The sequence below is a fragment of the Dermacentor albipictus genome, chromosome 1 (assembly GCF_038994185.2).
Source record: "Dermacentor albipictus isolate Rhodes 1998 colony chromosome 1, USDA_Dalb.pri_finalv2, whole genome shotgun sequence".
Classification (NCBI taxonomy): domain Eukaryota; kingdom Metazoa; phylum Arthropoda; class Arachnida; order Ixodida; family Ixodidae; genus Dermacentor; species Dermacentor albipictus.
In genome coordinates this window covers 128,891,065-128,906,305 of record NC_091821.1, presented here as the reverse complement: position 1 = coordinate 128,906,305, position 15,241 = coordinate 128,891,065, and the positions used below count along the sequence as shown (strand labels likewise).

Below are 15,241 nucleotides of genomic sequence, written 5' to 3'. Positions count from 1 at the left end.
GGTGTACTTTATCTCCAGGTCTCAATGGGTGAATCCCTTCGCATTCCATTAGGATGTGCTGAGGGGCCTCCGGATTTTTGCTGCAGCATACACATGCCTCATCTTGTTGCGAATATTTGCTCCGGTACGATTAGTCCTTAGGCAAACATCGTCGTACCATCACGACGATCGTAAGATGACGACGAAATTATTACACAGTAATGACGACAAAGGGAAGATGGCCGCCTAAACGACGCCGACGGCTTGACGAAGACGGGGTGTTTGTGTTAGACCTCGCGTCCGCGCATATATACGCCAGCTGCCGTCTATGGGCGGCTCGGTTCGCATTGTATCCGGTGCCGGATTTTACAATGTCCCGTACTGGCAAACCGTGCGAGAGATCACCTTCGTTATACAAGGTGTTTTCTTTTAGCTGCACTGCCTATGGCACATAGCACAATTCTAATCCCTGATCTAAATTACTCGATCAGGAGGCCATTAGTTCTATGAGAAATCAAAATACTTTATTAAATAATTAACATAATTGCGTCAATCTACCCATTAATTATTAACATTATGGCCACTAGTTCAATCTACGAATTATAGCCAGTGAGTTCGCAAGGCGTATTCACTTGGACGAATTCTCAGGACTGCACCAGTTTCGAGATATTAATTTTCAAAGTGTCCGACGAAATGCATTGGTGTTCCAGTTACTTTTGTGCTTCGATGAATAAAACAGCGTTTTCTTAAAAATAACTACAAAATAAGAATGGTATAATGTACCGACTTTTCTTGCCGAGTTCTACTGGGCCAGTGTAATTAATAATTTTATTCTAATTCTTTTCCTTCTCGTGCTCCGTCAACGGTCCGGGCGGCGCCAAGCCAACGTTATCACAGAGATCGGCCGGTCTCTGTGAAAGCAACGAAATCAGGTGCAATAAATTTTTATATTTTACCTGGCCTGCATTCCTATCATCCACCCGCTCCGAAGCGGCTAATCGTGGGGCGGTTTTCCTGAACGATAACTTTCGGGGATACGATGATATGAGCACTTTTTGCGAGAATTCGTGTTGGCTGAGCACAGGACGCATCAGGCAAACAGGACAAAGACAAACAGCAATCCTGACACTGTGCTGAGCTCGCTATCTTCGCTAAGTGCCAGGAACTTTGTCGTTCGCATACTTCAACGCAATTAGCGCCGAGCCACATGAAATCTGCCGAAAGTGATGGGATCCCGGAAAGGGACCACTGGACAATACCGCTCCTGGTCCCGTACTTAGGAAAAAAGCTCTAGAATTGTTAGAAGGACTAAATTCCCACGGATCCTTATGCTGGACATATCATTAGCGAAGGCAGCTGGCCAATCGCTATTAACGAGCACCAATGAACGAAAAGCTTTGTGAATTCGGCCCTGGGACCCGTAATAAAAAAAAAGAAACGTTCTTACGGTAAAACGCTTTGTAAGAGCATATTCGAGCGTATCGCAATGTTCGACATGTTATTAACCTACCTTGGTTGCTCAGTAGCTATGGTGTTGGGCTGCTGAGCATGAGGTCGCGGGATCGAATCCCGGCCACGGTGGCCGCATTTCGATGGGGGCGAAAGCACCTGTGTACTTAGATTTTGGTGCACGTTAAAGAACATGTTATTATTGAAAGCGGCCGGGCAGTGGCACAGATCACTTATGAATAAAAACTCTAGGAATTACGCCCCTGGTTATTACGCAGGCAGTACGCCGCTAGGAATAATGACGAAGCCTGGAAACACAGAACTGTAAAGGAATCGTTGCCTTATTTCGCCCTGTGTAACCTTCATACCATTACCTTCAAATATGTAACATAAATGTTCATGGTAATTAATTATGTCCTTGTGAAACAAGGAATTCGCGCGCTAGCTGTCCACTTGACCAAACTGTGTTCGTGCACATAATTTACTGCTTCAGCCTTTTTCAACAAACTTTCAAACTTTTATTGAACGATAGGCAATTCGCTCACACTTCGAGGGATTTAGCATATTGTGTAGTCACTTCGTCAAGTCGAACAGGGAAGCCAAAGGATCGCTTTCCTTCATTGAGAAATGCTGCTTGACCCCTCTTCTGTTACCGGCTGCTAACATGCCAAGAAAAGAAAAAAAAAACAAAACAATTATCGCGTGCGTCGCGCGTTTTGGTTCCTGACGGTATCACTTTCAATCATGTTTAGCTGCGGTTAGCATAACTTGCATCAATTCAAATGGGATACGACTCTGCAGGTGAGTCGAAAATTACGATAAGCAAGGAGTGCCTTTTACCAAGATTATGCTCGACTTGTGCTCCAGGAAGCAAGAAAGAGAGAAAGAGGGAGAGAGAGAGAAGCAATAATAATAATATTTGGGGTTTTACGTGCCAAAACCACTTTCTGATTATGAGGCACGCCGTAGTGGAGGACTCCGGAAATTTTGACCACCTGGGGTTCTTTAACGTGCGCCTAAATCTAAGCACACGGGTGTTTTCGCCCCCATCGAAATGCGGCCGCCGTGGCCGGGATTCGATCCCGCGACCTCGTGCTCAGCAGCCCAACACCATAGCCACTGAGCAACCACGGCGGGTAGAGAGAAGCAAGGACAGGGCGCTGTAATGTAAGGACTTGCTGGCTACACCTGCACTGTGTGTGCTACTATACGCAATGCGTAGCGTGCTCTGGCCTTTTCGGTGTCGCATATACTAGAGCCACTGCGTCATGGCCATCATAAGCAATGTGTACGTCTCGTTGCTATCGCACTTGCAACTATTGCGAACTTGTCATCAACACAAATTCAGAAACGGGCACCATATTTTATTCTAAACAGGAAAGCAAGAATGGAGACTTCCTTTTTTGTCGCTTCGAAGCCGTCAAGTAATTTTAGAAACACTGAGGGGGCCCCAGTGATAGAATAATGCCTAACATCTCGTACAAGAAAAAGTTGTTTCCAACGCGATGAAAAATGATGATGAAAGGAAAAGAAAATTGAAAAGCTTTAGAAGAGCGATCGTCTTGGATGCATCCAGTTTATGCTTTTCAGGACCGGACCCATAGGCTGTGGATGGGAGCTTACGGTTGTGAAGGAACAGGTGAGAACACCGGACAGGTGCACATCCACACTTGTCCCATGACCTTCTTCGTTTTTGTGTGTTGTCCGTTTGCGCTGTTGCAATATGCACTTTCACCAACTCGCCCAACTTGCCATTTTATTGCGGCTGTAGTCTTTCTGGGCTTGTATAGACTTCAGGGCTTTACCTATCACCACTCGCAGATGTGCAAATTTTGAAGCCATCGCGCGCTGGCCACCTTCATGTTTTATGTCGGATCTGTCCGAGACGCGGGTTGGTAGAACGTGAGTGACCTGGGGCAAGAGTGAAACGAAAAAACTGCGCTTCGCGAGTAGGGGTGTTTGTAAGTGCTCAGAAAAAAAAAAAGGTTTATTGAACATTCCAAGAACAAACTCGGTGCATTTTTGACCGGAGACAGAGCTAGACTGTGTTGACCTTTACGCGTTCTTCCTTCTCTCGCACGTATACTATCAGGAAGAACGTGTGTTTTCGCTCTACAACATGACAAACCTATTGAGAGAAGGCGTTCCTGAGAAATGGAACGTCGGTTCAGTTTAACGAAGGAGAGATGGTCCACGTGTAAGGTGTCGAGGATCATTCTGCTGCGGCGTGTACGACGCGTTTTTTTGTTGATTTCTCGGGAAGAAGAAGGAGAAGGATAAAGGGTGGGTGTTTCATGCAGCTACCGGATAGCAGCCGAAGAAAGAGGAGCTTGAATCTCCGCGAAGGGAGCAGTTGCAAATCACGCCGTACGCATGTGACTGCGCGGTTCGCAGCTGTCGGCTTGCGCGCGGACGCAACGCGCAGCTGCGCTATCAACGCCGGCCGCTGGCTCGGCTTTCGCCTGGCGCTGTGCAGGAGCGCATTCGCGATATCTCACCCACTGGCAGGTGAAAGCACGCGAGCTCAACGGCTCGTGTTGCCTTAGGAAAGACAGCTGCATGGATACAGCGCGCGCTATAATACGCAGTGACGTCGCCGTGCCAAAGAACGCCGCACCGAGTTTCCCAGAATAATTGTTCCGCAACCTTCTCGTGCGCGCCAACTTAGACCGGCGCCATGGGGTCTCAACGAGAAACAAGTCTCTATTTTTCGTCCTCCTCAAACTCTTTTTATTCGTTCTGTCTAAAGCCGCGGCTACATTATGGGAGTTAGTTGGCGCAGCGTGGAACACGATTTCGTCGCCCGACATCCCACGACATTCCTTTCCGTCTCTCTGCCTTTATTTTTTTTGCAGTTGCGTGCTCGAGGCGCGGGCGGAGTTTATTTTGCGGCTTTGCTGCACGACGGAGGCCCGTGACCGGGTGCCGCGGAGATGGGTCAGCTATCTGTGCACGCGCGCTCGCCTTCGCGGAGAGGCCCCGCTGAAACGCCGAACCGCGAGGGCCCGACGCGCGCCGTCCACCCAAATTATGCGCGCTGCCTAGAGCGGGCGTTCCGTGTGCTTCGCCAGTGCCGCACTTCCATTTTGGCCTGACAGGGTACACAGCCGCTGGTGAGAGAAGAAGTACATAAAGTATTAGAACAAGGAAACCGCAGGAAGAGAAGGGCTTAAATGGGAAACAGAGCTCCTAACTCAAGCGGACGTGTACAAAAAGAAAGGAAAAAAAGCCAGCGCGCGCAAGAAAAAAATAAAAAAGATTGAACTTGCTCTTATTCCTCCAGCTAACTTGACAGAAGCACACACGGCATTAACTAAAAACGACAGACGTCAGTTCATGGAACTATTATTGACCCAAATGAGCGGAAGGAGGCGTACACTAGCTTTTAAAAATTAAGCTATATAGGCCTTGGTTCTTTATATATGTGCTGACAACTGGCAGACTTCGAAGACAACGGCTGGAGCGTCTTCAACGTCTTTAAATATAATGGTTCATTATGCGGTCCTGAATGGAAGCCAAATTAGCAACTTTTGATGTTAGTAATGTGTGGGTTGCATGGCCAAAAGAAAAAAAAAAGCGCTACCAGCTCCGAAAAACCTAGTGGATTTCCTTATGTGTGGTTTCTATTGCCGAAAAATGAAATAATCACGCGAATTCCCCATATTGAACAAACGTATGAGAAATAACGTATAGCCCTTATTTCAAATGTCTCGCTGCGATCATGTAGAGAGCGTGGAGGAGTGCTTTTATGAATACCTATAGGGCTTCGAGGTTCCGCATCCTCATCGGGTACCGCAGCATGCGGCATCGCATGAAACTCTGGTAACGATTTTAGAGCCCTTGAAACTCATGGTCTGTACTTACCACGTGCCCGTTCGCATATACGAAAGAAATAAGCACCGTACGTGCTTGCAAAAGCAGGACTTCAGAATGCGTTGAATTAGTGCCGCCGCTGCGCAATCTCAAAATGCGTCTACTGTCCGGCTATCGTTAGGCTTTATGTCTGTCGCGCCCATCTTGTGTGACGGTGCCTTCGTCCAGGCTAATCTTGCGCTATAGATTAAGACCATACGGTTGACCCGCTCCCAGCCCGTGGTTCGCCTCGGGCTTCTATTGCCCGGGTCGTTTACTGTAAGGTCATCTACATGACTCGTGCGTGAACTCGGCATATATACCGAACCACGTCCGCGGAGCAACCTCGCGGGAACCTGCTTCATGAATGCTACCTCGCAGAGCTAACGCTTATGCGCAACTGTTTCTGCCTGTTGTCTTCTTGCAACGCGATGTGTGGTTTCTGAAGTCGGGCAACTCTCTCCCCCTTGGGTGCCGCTTGATGGTAGATTATCTTGTGGCGCCGTTTGTGTTCTGAAGTCATATTCTTGGTCAATTACTTTCAGAGACACTGCTTCAAGAGCGCGTTCAGTGATTCAGCCAGCGAGTACCCATCGATCCCTCCAATGAGACCTGACGCTGGATGTTACGCCACACAAATGTGGAAGTATCCCTGAAAGTAACCGACCGCGAATATGGTCTTTGCTGTGGCGTCTCTTGCTCTGGCTTGCGATGTGGCTGAGTCATTTGAAAATGAGATGAAGTGCGAGAAGGTGCGAGGCACGAGACGAAGTGTGAAGGTGAGGGCGTCACCTCGCACGGCGCGACTGGTGGTCAGAGGACACAGGACAGAAAAATACCCAAATGTAACTGCTCATTTTTTTTATTTATGTTGGGTCCCCTCACAGCTGTCGCCGCAAAACCTGCTTGAAAGCCAGCAAAGGGGAAGCCTCTCGCATGTGCGCTTGCAACATGCATTTCCGGAAATTTCGGCCGGAATATTTATGGCAGAATTAAAAGAACGGGTGTCACGCTTTCCGGCGTGACACCCGTTTTTTGCATGCTAGGGTGACGTGCATCCGTGTCCTTATAATAGATAGACAAGCGGCACGATCTCCGGCCTACATTGAGATTCTCAATCAGACTGCAGCTATTGCCGTGCCCCCCCCCCCCCCCCCCACACACACACACACTAGCACGGGGTCACAGGTTCTCATCTAAGCCAGTCGTTTTCAAGAACCAGAACAGGAGGTCGAAGTCCGCTAAGGAAAAAAAAAGAAAAACTAAATGAAATGAGGAAAAACTAAATACGGCACCAAAGGAATGCTCAGTTAAGCACAGTTATCAGATACAAATAGAGAAATAGCTGTAACGCTTTACTTCGTGTCTCTGTGGCGCAGTTTCGAAGAAATTAATGTTTTATTTCAATAATCATGACCAGCCATTCAGGTAACAATCTATAGTTGTGGAGAATCCGGTGACATATTGTGACGTGCCGTGATCAGTGTTTACTGGCTTTGGTGTTGCGCTGCTAAACACGAGGTCGCGGGATGAAATCTTGGCCACGGCGGCCGCGTGTCGAAGGGGACCAAATGGAAAAACCCGCTTGAGCCTAGATTCAGGTGCACGTTAAAGAACCCCAGGTCGTCAAAATTAACCCGGAGTCCCCCACTACGGCGTGCCTCATAATGAGATCGTGGCCACGATCTCATTATGAGGCAACCCATAATTAATTTGAGGCAACCCATAATTAACCCAAAACCCATAATTAATTTTTTAAAACATATTATGCTTGCTGCGAACATTTCTAAACCGTAATAAACAAATGAATCAAGCAGCACTATCAATACTGGGGATTCAGAATAAAGGTGTATGTAACATCAAATAAAGCGTGTCATGCAACAGTGAAAGAAATCAAAGTTTAAGATTTACGATGGCCGCACACATCACATAAACACACGAGAAATATCCCGAGAAACATTTTTATCGGTGTCACTCGGACACTTTCGATCGGGATCACACAGGGTCAAACTATTGATACTGATCGGGTCCGATCGGGATCGATCTCGATCAAAAGTGCTTGTGTGGCACCGGTATTATACTGGCTGTGTTACTTCCGCACTTTGGTAACAATGAATGCTTTGAACTTAGTTTTGATCTGCCGTGGTTGTTCAGTGGCTATGGTGTTGGGCTGCTGAGCACGAGGTCGCGGGATCGAATCCTGGCCACGGCGACCGCATTTCGATGGAGGCGAAAACACCCGTGTACTTATTTTTATGTGCACGTTAAGGAACCCCAGGTGCTCAAAGCTTCCGGAGTCCTCCACTACGGCGTGCCTCATAATCAGAAAGTGGTTTTGGCACGTAAAACCCCATAATTTAGCTTAGTTTTGCAAGTTATCACGTAAGCTGATATATTTCGCCGAGCATTGGTTACTCATTTTCGCATGTAAAGCGTTCGTGCGCTGAGCGCGAGACGAGAGTATTACAGACAAGTTACTCACCACTAACGCGAAGGGCTCTATACACTCGGACATCGTGGTGGATTAGTAGACGTACCTCGGTTACCATGACCGACTATGCAAATAAACACAAGGATACATGAAACGGCTGAACGGAATGCTCGTCACTCGTCCAGTCTATATTCTACACACCTGATGTGTTTATTTTCGAAGTCAGTCACGTGAGCGGGCTTTGTCGGCCATTTATTGAAGACATTGTCCGCACTGAAAACATTCTTTTTGGGGAACTGCACAACACAGATCAAGAAAGATTGCCACAATCCCCGCATTGTTATCTGCAAGCGCTGAACGAGCATGAATACGGGCATTCATGGGAAGTCTTTCGCTGGCGGTGGAGCATAATGCGGGTGCCACACGGTGAACTTTTGATCGTGATCGAGCCCGAACAAAATTGAATTTTGTGATCGCGATTGGCTCCTTTAAATAAGCTGCATAAGGGAGCCAGTCGTGGTTGAGAAAATTGATCACGATCGGCTCGATTGCAAACGAAAGGGCCCATGTGACACTGGTATAACACAGGCGAGCGTCCAACATTTCGACGAGGGCTGGAAATTCGTGTCATTGCAGGCGAATGGACACGATGAGATTTGGTGCGTGCCGCCGCATCCAGGTGAATCTGCATGGAGCAAGCGAGCGATGCGAGAAGACCCATGCCGTGTTGCACCTCCAGATTGGCGAAACGATGGTGGGCGAAAGCACTCCGAACAGGCGTATGGGTATGCCTTCCTATGGTCTGGGTATACTTCCAAATTTTCATTGCATCGAAAGAGACATTCTAAGGCCGAACCTGAAGCACGTTCGGACAACTTTGTGATGCAACATGGTTAGGGGACACAAAAATCACGACACTATCGGTGGCTCTCGATGCCTCGTCGCCGCAAATGACGCCTTATCGAATTTGCAATTACGTAGTTCTCCTTCGCCGTTACGTCATAAATATGACGAACACAATTGGCTGACGCATCTATACAGGTGGAATAGCGGTAGATTTGCTGTGTGATATTCAGGTTATCAACGGCTATAGACACCTATCAAGGCACTATCACGATACTATCGGTGGCTCTCGATGCCTCGTCGCCGCAAACGACCTAGGTCTCCTAGGTCTCCTAGCCTAGGTCTCCTCATTGTAAAAGAGGACGACTGTCAAACAAGGCGGAGAGGATAAAGCGCCCGTCTCCGTTAGCAAAACCGGGGACAGTCAGAGGCGAGATAATTATTATTATTATTATTATTATTATTATTATTATTATTTGTTTTGAACACATATACATAGTTAACAGGAAAGGGAAAGCGAAGAGCAGGCTGGCAACTGCCACCGGAAGGGGCACAACGCCTGCCTACTCTTCTGAAGGGAGGTGACAGCAACACAGAAGTGGAAGATAGAAAGGAGGTGAGGAAAGAGGAAAGGAAGAGCAACAGGACAAATCTAAAGACTAAAGTAGAACACAGTACAGATCACACACAGTAAGGCCGGTCACTGAAGGTCACGCTAGCACAGAATGTTGGATAGAATAATTTCGACGCTACAAACGTGAACATAAGTTAGTTAAATCTAGAAAGGTAAGCATGGCGCGATGGGCCTGATCACGTTTAGACGCACAACCAATGGGGTATAAACATTCCTCGAGTGTCGCACACCGAGTTGCTTTGACGGTTTCATCACTACCATACACTTCTCAAGTACGGCTGTCTGCCACTCCATTGCAAAACGCATGGGTATTTGTAAGCGCTATGCCGAGCCATAGACGACGCAGGAGAGTTGATTCCCATCGTAGAAGACCCGAAGGAAGTCGAAAGTCAGGCATAGGTCGAGAGAATGTAGACGTAAATTGGTGAAATTGGGTTCCATGAGTCAGCTTAAGCCAACTACTTAAAGCATCTCTTGAGAGTGGAATGCAGGTATACATCGGACACGATCATGAGCACAACGGGCGATTTTGTCCGCATGGTTATTACAGATGACGCCGCACTGACCTGGCACCCATTAAATATATGCACGATGACCGGATTCGATGACGAAACGGTAAATATGTCCTAATTTCTGAAACAAGTTGGACGTGATGTCGATGGCGTAATGAAGCTAAAGTCATTGAGGCATAGAAGCAAGCCCTGGAGGCACAGAAATTGCTCCCCAGATTAGGGAATTCCCGAGTGATGTACGCTATAGGCATCATACTCCGAGGCTGTTGATAAGGCGTAATGAGACAGCTTGCGATATATCACTACAGTAACAGTACCTAGCTGCTAAATCCTAATGTATTAGTAGCAATACCACTCAAAGGCAGCTCAGATAGCTATAATTATAGAACGCAAATAGCGTTATTACATGTGTTATGTTATTTGAATTCCGCAGCATTATCATTGAATATATTCGGTTGAGTGCTCAATTGCGTTAAAGTATATATATATATATATATATATATATATATATATATATATATATATATATATACGTGTGTGCGTGCGTGCGTGCGTGTATGTACAAATATTCAGCAGACATCTCTTGATTTTGTTGGGCGATGACCCGAAGGATGCAATGCACGTGGTACGACTGCGATACTATGACATCGGCGGATTCTTGCTCGGTAGATATTTGGCGCGCCGCCTTTAAGGATGACTGTTTCACTTCCGTGTTTTCCAGCATCATTAGTTTCCGTTAAGCAGGCGCGTATCATGAGCACCTAGCTCTAGTTAGCCCCGCGCATATACCTCGGTACCGACTTTGCCAGCAAAGAAGCGTCACACGAGAAAGGCGCATAAAAAAATTACCAGCAGATAGAAAGCAAAAGTGACAAACGGTCCTGAGTGGCTCCCGCAGGCTGCTACGCTGCGGAAGCTGCGAAATACGCTTGGACGAGGACTTACGTGCGGTGGCAATTAAAAGGGCTTGGCCGCGAGGAGAGCCGTGCCACGGCGCACCACGCGGCCTGCCGAGAACATTCCGAACTGTCGTTTTGCATCCGCTTTAATGCGGGCTCCGGGCGAACTTTCTTCACGAAGCCGCAGCTGGCGTCCGCTCTTACGAGCTCTCTCGCGGACATCAACCTCATTTGAGCTGAAATGAGGCGCGGGCAGCCAGAAGGGAAGTGCGCTGGTGCAGCTCCGCGGCTTTCGTGCTGGGTACCGTGCCTGGCTTCTATTATATATTTTGCCTCACGAATGCCGGAGGTGTAAACGTCGCATACTTAGCGCAGAAATGCTTGCCGCAGAAATGGTTCCACCGCTGCGAAGTTTCCATCAAGAACAGCGCTCCTCGGTAGGTGAAAAGTACGCCGCTGGAGTATGCCCGTCGAGGCATACGCACGTGACCGACTACGAGAATGGGATGGGGAGATCTGAGCAAGGCGTGCAGGAGGAGCATTTCGAGATGAACTATTCACTTTTATTGTTTTATGTAGTAACTAACGCTGCCGCGTCGTCGTCGATATTTAGCGGTAAGGGTCGACATAGAAAAGAAAAGAAAAAAAAAAAGAAAAAAGAGACGACAGAGTTAACGATGCTCTCAGTGGGGATACGATGCGCTGAAAGAACGTGCCTTCATTTGAGGCAAGAAATACAGTCCCCCAAAAAGGTGCAGTTGCACCATGGTTCAAAGCAGATTCTGAAGCCACGACAACCGAGCAACGTCAACTTGTGCCTTGTCATAGCATAGGGTAGGAAACTGGACGTATGTCAGGTTAACCTCCCTGCCTTTCCTTCTTTTTTCCTGGGATTGTGTTCCCTTGGGATGGTTGGTACATGGTTCATTCTGGAAAAGGCAGCAAAAAAAAAAAAAACAGTGCGAAGGTAAGACACAACAAAGGGGGGGGGGCAGGAATTGCTGAACTAACAAACATAGCTTTATTGCTTCTTTGCTGCTTTCATGTAAGCAGCAGCGCCGAACAATGAGGAAGAAAGGACCATAGTGCTCTATCAAACACGTGCCTATCAACAGTATCAAACTGTAAGATTTAGAACTTGTTTCTCATGCAAGTTTAGGGACAGCGCGCTTACTCACTTGTAGTAAACTCATATACGCTTCCAAGTTCTTTCTTTTTGTTTCCTGTACATTCTTAAGACACGGAACAGCTCAAATTTTGGTAAGCAACTGCAATCTCTGCAATGACGAGCTAAGTGGCTTCCGTGCTCGTCATTTAGTGAATAAACGTGATCGCGCAGACGTTCATTTAAACATCTACATCTCGGCATTATATAGCATAGGCTGCCTGACAACGGGATTCCATAAGCCATACTACACTCTTGCATTCGGCGTATTAGTTGGTGGGCTTTCTTTTTAATTTTTTTTTCACATTTGATATATTTCTGCATCTCACTTCTAAGTTTTGTGCTACGAGCTTGTTTGGAGCATTGAAAACGTGTTGCACAACCACTTCAACGCGCTTCAACGTCAAAGCCTTCTCCCAAAACATGAGCGATGATGCGGCTATTATGGCCTTGAATGAATATTTTGCCCACTCCGGCGATTATTTGCCGCCTTCTGAACAGAGTACGCGGGAAAGAATCTGCCGTAGAGTAAGACAGCCTAACACAATTAGTTTAGCCCCAGTGACACCGTTTGAGGTATTAAGCTCGATAAATATACTACGTAGCAATGTCGCAACAGGTTCTGATGAATTAAGTGCGGCGCCCTTGAAGTATGTTGCGGATCTCATCTCGGAGCCCCTGGCTCATATCATTAATTGTATGTTCGTTTTTGGAGTTTTCCCTTCCGATCTTAAGCTTGCGCGTGTATGCCCTGTGCATAAAGGCGGTGCTCTAAATGACATTTCGAATTACAGGCCAATCTCTGTTTTGCCCGTTCTATCGAAGGTGTTCGAATCTGCCATAAATTGCAGACTAAGGAACTTTCTTAGTAAGTATAACATAATAAACAATGCTCAGTACGGATTCCAGAAAGGCAAGTCCACTGAATTAGCCCTATTAAACGTAAAAGAAGAGATACTAAACAATTTTGAAAAAAGGCTGTATACAGTTGGATTGTTTCTTGATCTGAAAAAGGCTTTGGTAGTATAAAACATGATATCCTAGAACAAAAATTACTCGACTACGGAATACGCGGTGTTGCTCTTCAACTTATTAAAAACTACTTACTTGCCAGAAAACAATATGTTAAAGTCGGAAGCTTAACGTCAGCAGAAATTGAACTTAAGCAAGGCGTCCCACAAGGTTCGATCTTAGGACCCTTACTATTCATAGTTTATATTAATGATATATGTAATATCCCTTACACAGAAAAACTAGTTATGTATGCTGATGATACGAATGTCTTTTTTAGTGCTGATTCAATGAAAAGTCTCCAAGTTACTGTAACAAATTATTTAAGGCATTTGGAAGTGTGGCTAAATGAAAACAAACTTGCATTAAACGCACGTAAAACAAAATACGTTATTTTTAGGCCTACGAACAAACCATGCATTAATCTGAAATTTTCATTTCAAGGCACAACATTAGAGTGCGTTCGCAAGCAAAAATTTCTTGGTGTTTGGTTCGAGGAAAACATGTCGTGGAATACCCATGTGTCCAGGCTTGCTTCTGAATTGGGCAAAACTGTAGGCTGTCTGTACAGGTTATAAAACCTAGTTCCATTATGGCTAAAGAAAGCTATATATTACGGCCATTTCTACTACTCTCGCTTGTCTTACTGCGCGCTAGTATGGGCAAAAACGACTGTTCAAAACCTAAACAGACTCGAAGTGTTGCAGAAGAAGGTTCTCAGAATATTTGAAAATTTTTATGGGCACCCTCGCGAACTGCGTACTCATCAGCTATTCATAAAGCACGATATTACTAGAGCAAGTGATCTTTATACATATAAACTACTACTTTACACAAAAAAGAAGCTTTATGAGCATTCATTTGATAGCTCCCCCCGATACTCTCTCCGTAATCAACCCTTACCAGTTCCTTTTTCCCGTACAAGCTACGGAGAATGTCTTCTTCAATACCAGTTACCAGCAATACTGAACAAATTCTTAACTTGTACCAAATTCGAACTACCAGAATATAAATTCAAGAAACATGTGCGAAATATGCTTTTAAACATGTAAGAATCATTCGAACATCATCTTTATTTTGCTATTTGGTATATATTTCATTTTGATGTATAAAATTATTTTTTGCCTTTGCACGAGTGCTTATAAGGATTTTGTGACATCTGCATTATATGCAATTAAGTTGTGCACTAAAAGTGTTGCGTTGCGTGTATTATATTTCATGCCTATGTTTTTGTACAGCGTTTCAGATGATCATTCTCGCAATCTGCCTGCAGCTATTTAATGGGTCCTTGGGCACTCTCAAGATGTCTGCGACATCTTTTCGCCAAAGAACCTCCGACTCGGTGTTGGAAATAAACTTCACTTCACTTCACTTTTGCGACTATCTTCCTTAGAATGTGCGCCACTTCGGGAATGTACGTTACTACCGTTATCTTGATATTTTGAACCACACAAGCTTATGCAGCTCGAAACGCCAATGGGTGATAAGTGTGTAAAAGATCCGTGACTAAATTCGCACGAGAAAGAGCTTCTACATATTTCACCCAGACATTGTTGATAGAAACGTGTTTGATGGAGCAGTATGGCCCTTTCGTTCCTCGTTGCGCGGCCCCTTTATTTTTCATGAAATCAGGGGGCAAACAGTGAAACAATGGTTTAGTTCAGTTAATTGGCAGTTACCTGCGTTTGGTCCCTGCTCCCTGTGTCCCGTCTTCACGCTGTCTTTTTTTCTTAAGTGTAACCTTTTCTCTCTCGGTCTTGGGTCATACCTGTTGTATTCAGATCGGCTTATCGGCGAGTATTGATGACATCAATGTATCGTTTAGGTAACATTGAGCTGCCGCACGGAGGGCCTCACAGTAACAATGACACTGCTTGAAGACAGTATCTCCATGCTCCATGCTGAGCTTTCCAGCCGATGTTTCGCACTTACATCTATTTGCGACTGCTCCCAGCTTTGCTAACGGAAATTGGCAATTTATGAAATTTATGCAACCGACATTCTTGCCAAACGGATGTCATTTAGTGATGGGGCAACAAGAAGGGTTCACTCTTTTATATAGAAGCCGCAATTCTTATAAGGCGCATGTAAGAAAAAATGTATGGTGATAACAGATAATTTACGTGTGTACGTTTTGCTATGGTGCTGAAAAAAAAGAAAACAAGGTTTCACGAAGTACTGACACTATACCAATGCGAATTGCTTTTTCACCAGCCTACTCACCATCTTGTGTCCAGTTGCAGGAATGGTGCAAGAGTTTGAAACCAAGGTGGTTATGACAATGATTTAATACGCACATACCACTGATTGTCACTGATCTAGCAGAGATCAGTGCTGATCTCTGCTATTCACTACTATTCACCACTAGATTATTGGTACATATACCTGATCGCTACTATATTTGTACATACGGCTGGTGACTTCCTCCTTAGTATATAGGCAATGCGTGGAATCGTAATTCCAGCC

The 15,241-nt window shown here is 45.7% G+C and overlaps 1 long non-coding RNA gene across 1 annotated transcript; it reads left to right on the top strand.

Annotated features, from left to right (window-relative positions):
* Positions 1 to 580: 580 nt before the first annotated feature.
* On the top strand, positions 581 to 14,170 carry LOC139055807 (uncharacterized). The gene is made up of 3 exons (XR_011511919.1): positions 581 to 911; positions 3,019 to 3,067; positions 14,014 to 14,170. It is a non-coding gene; the product is annotated as an uncharacterized lncRNA (long non-coding RNA).
* Positions 14,171 to 15,241: the final 1,071 nt, after the last annotated feature.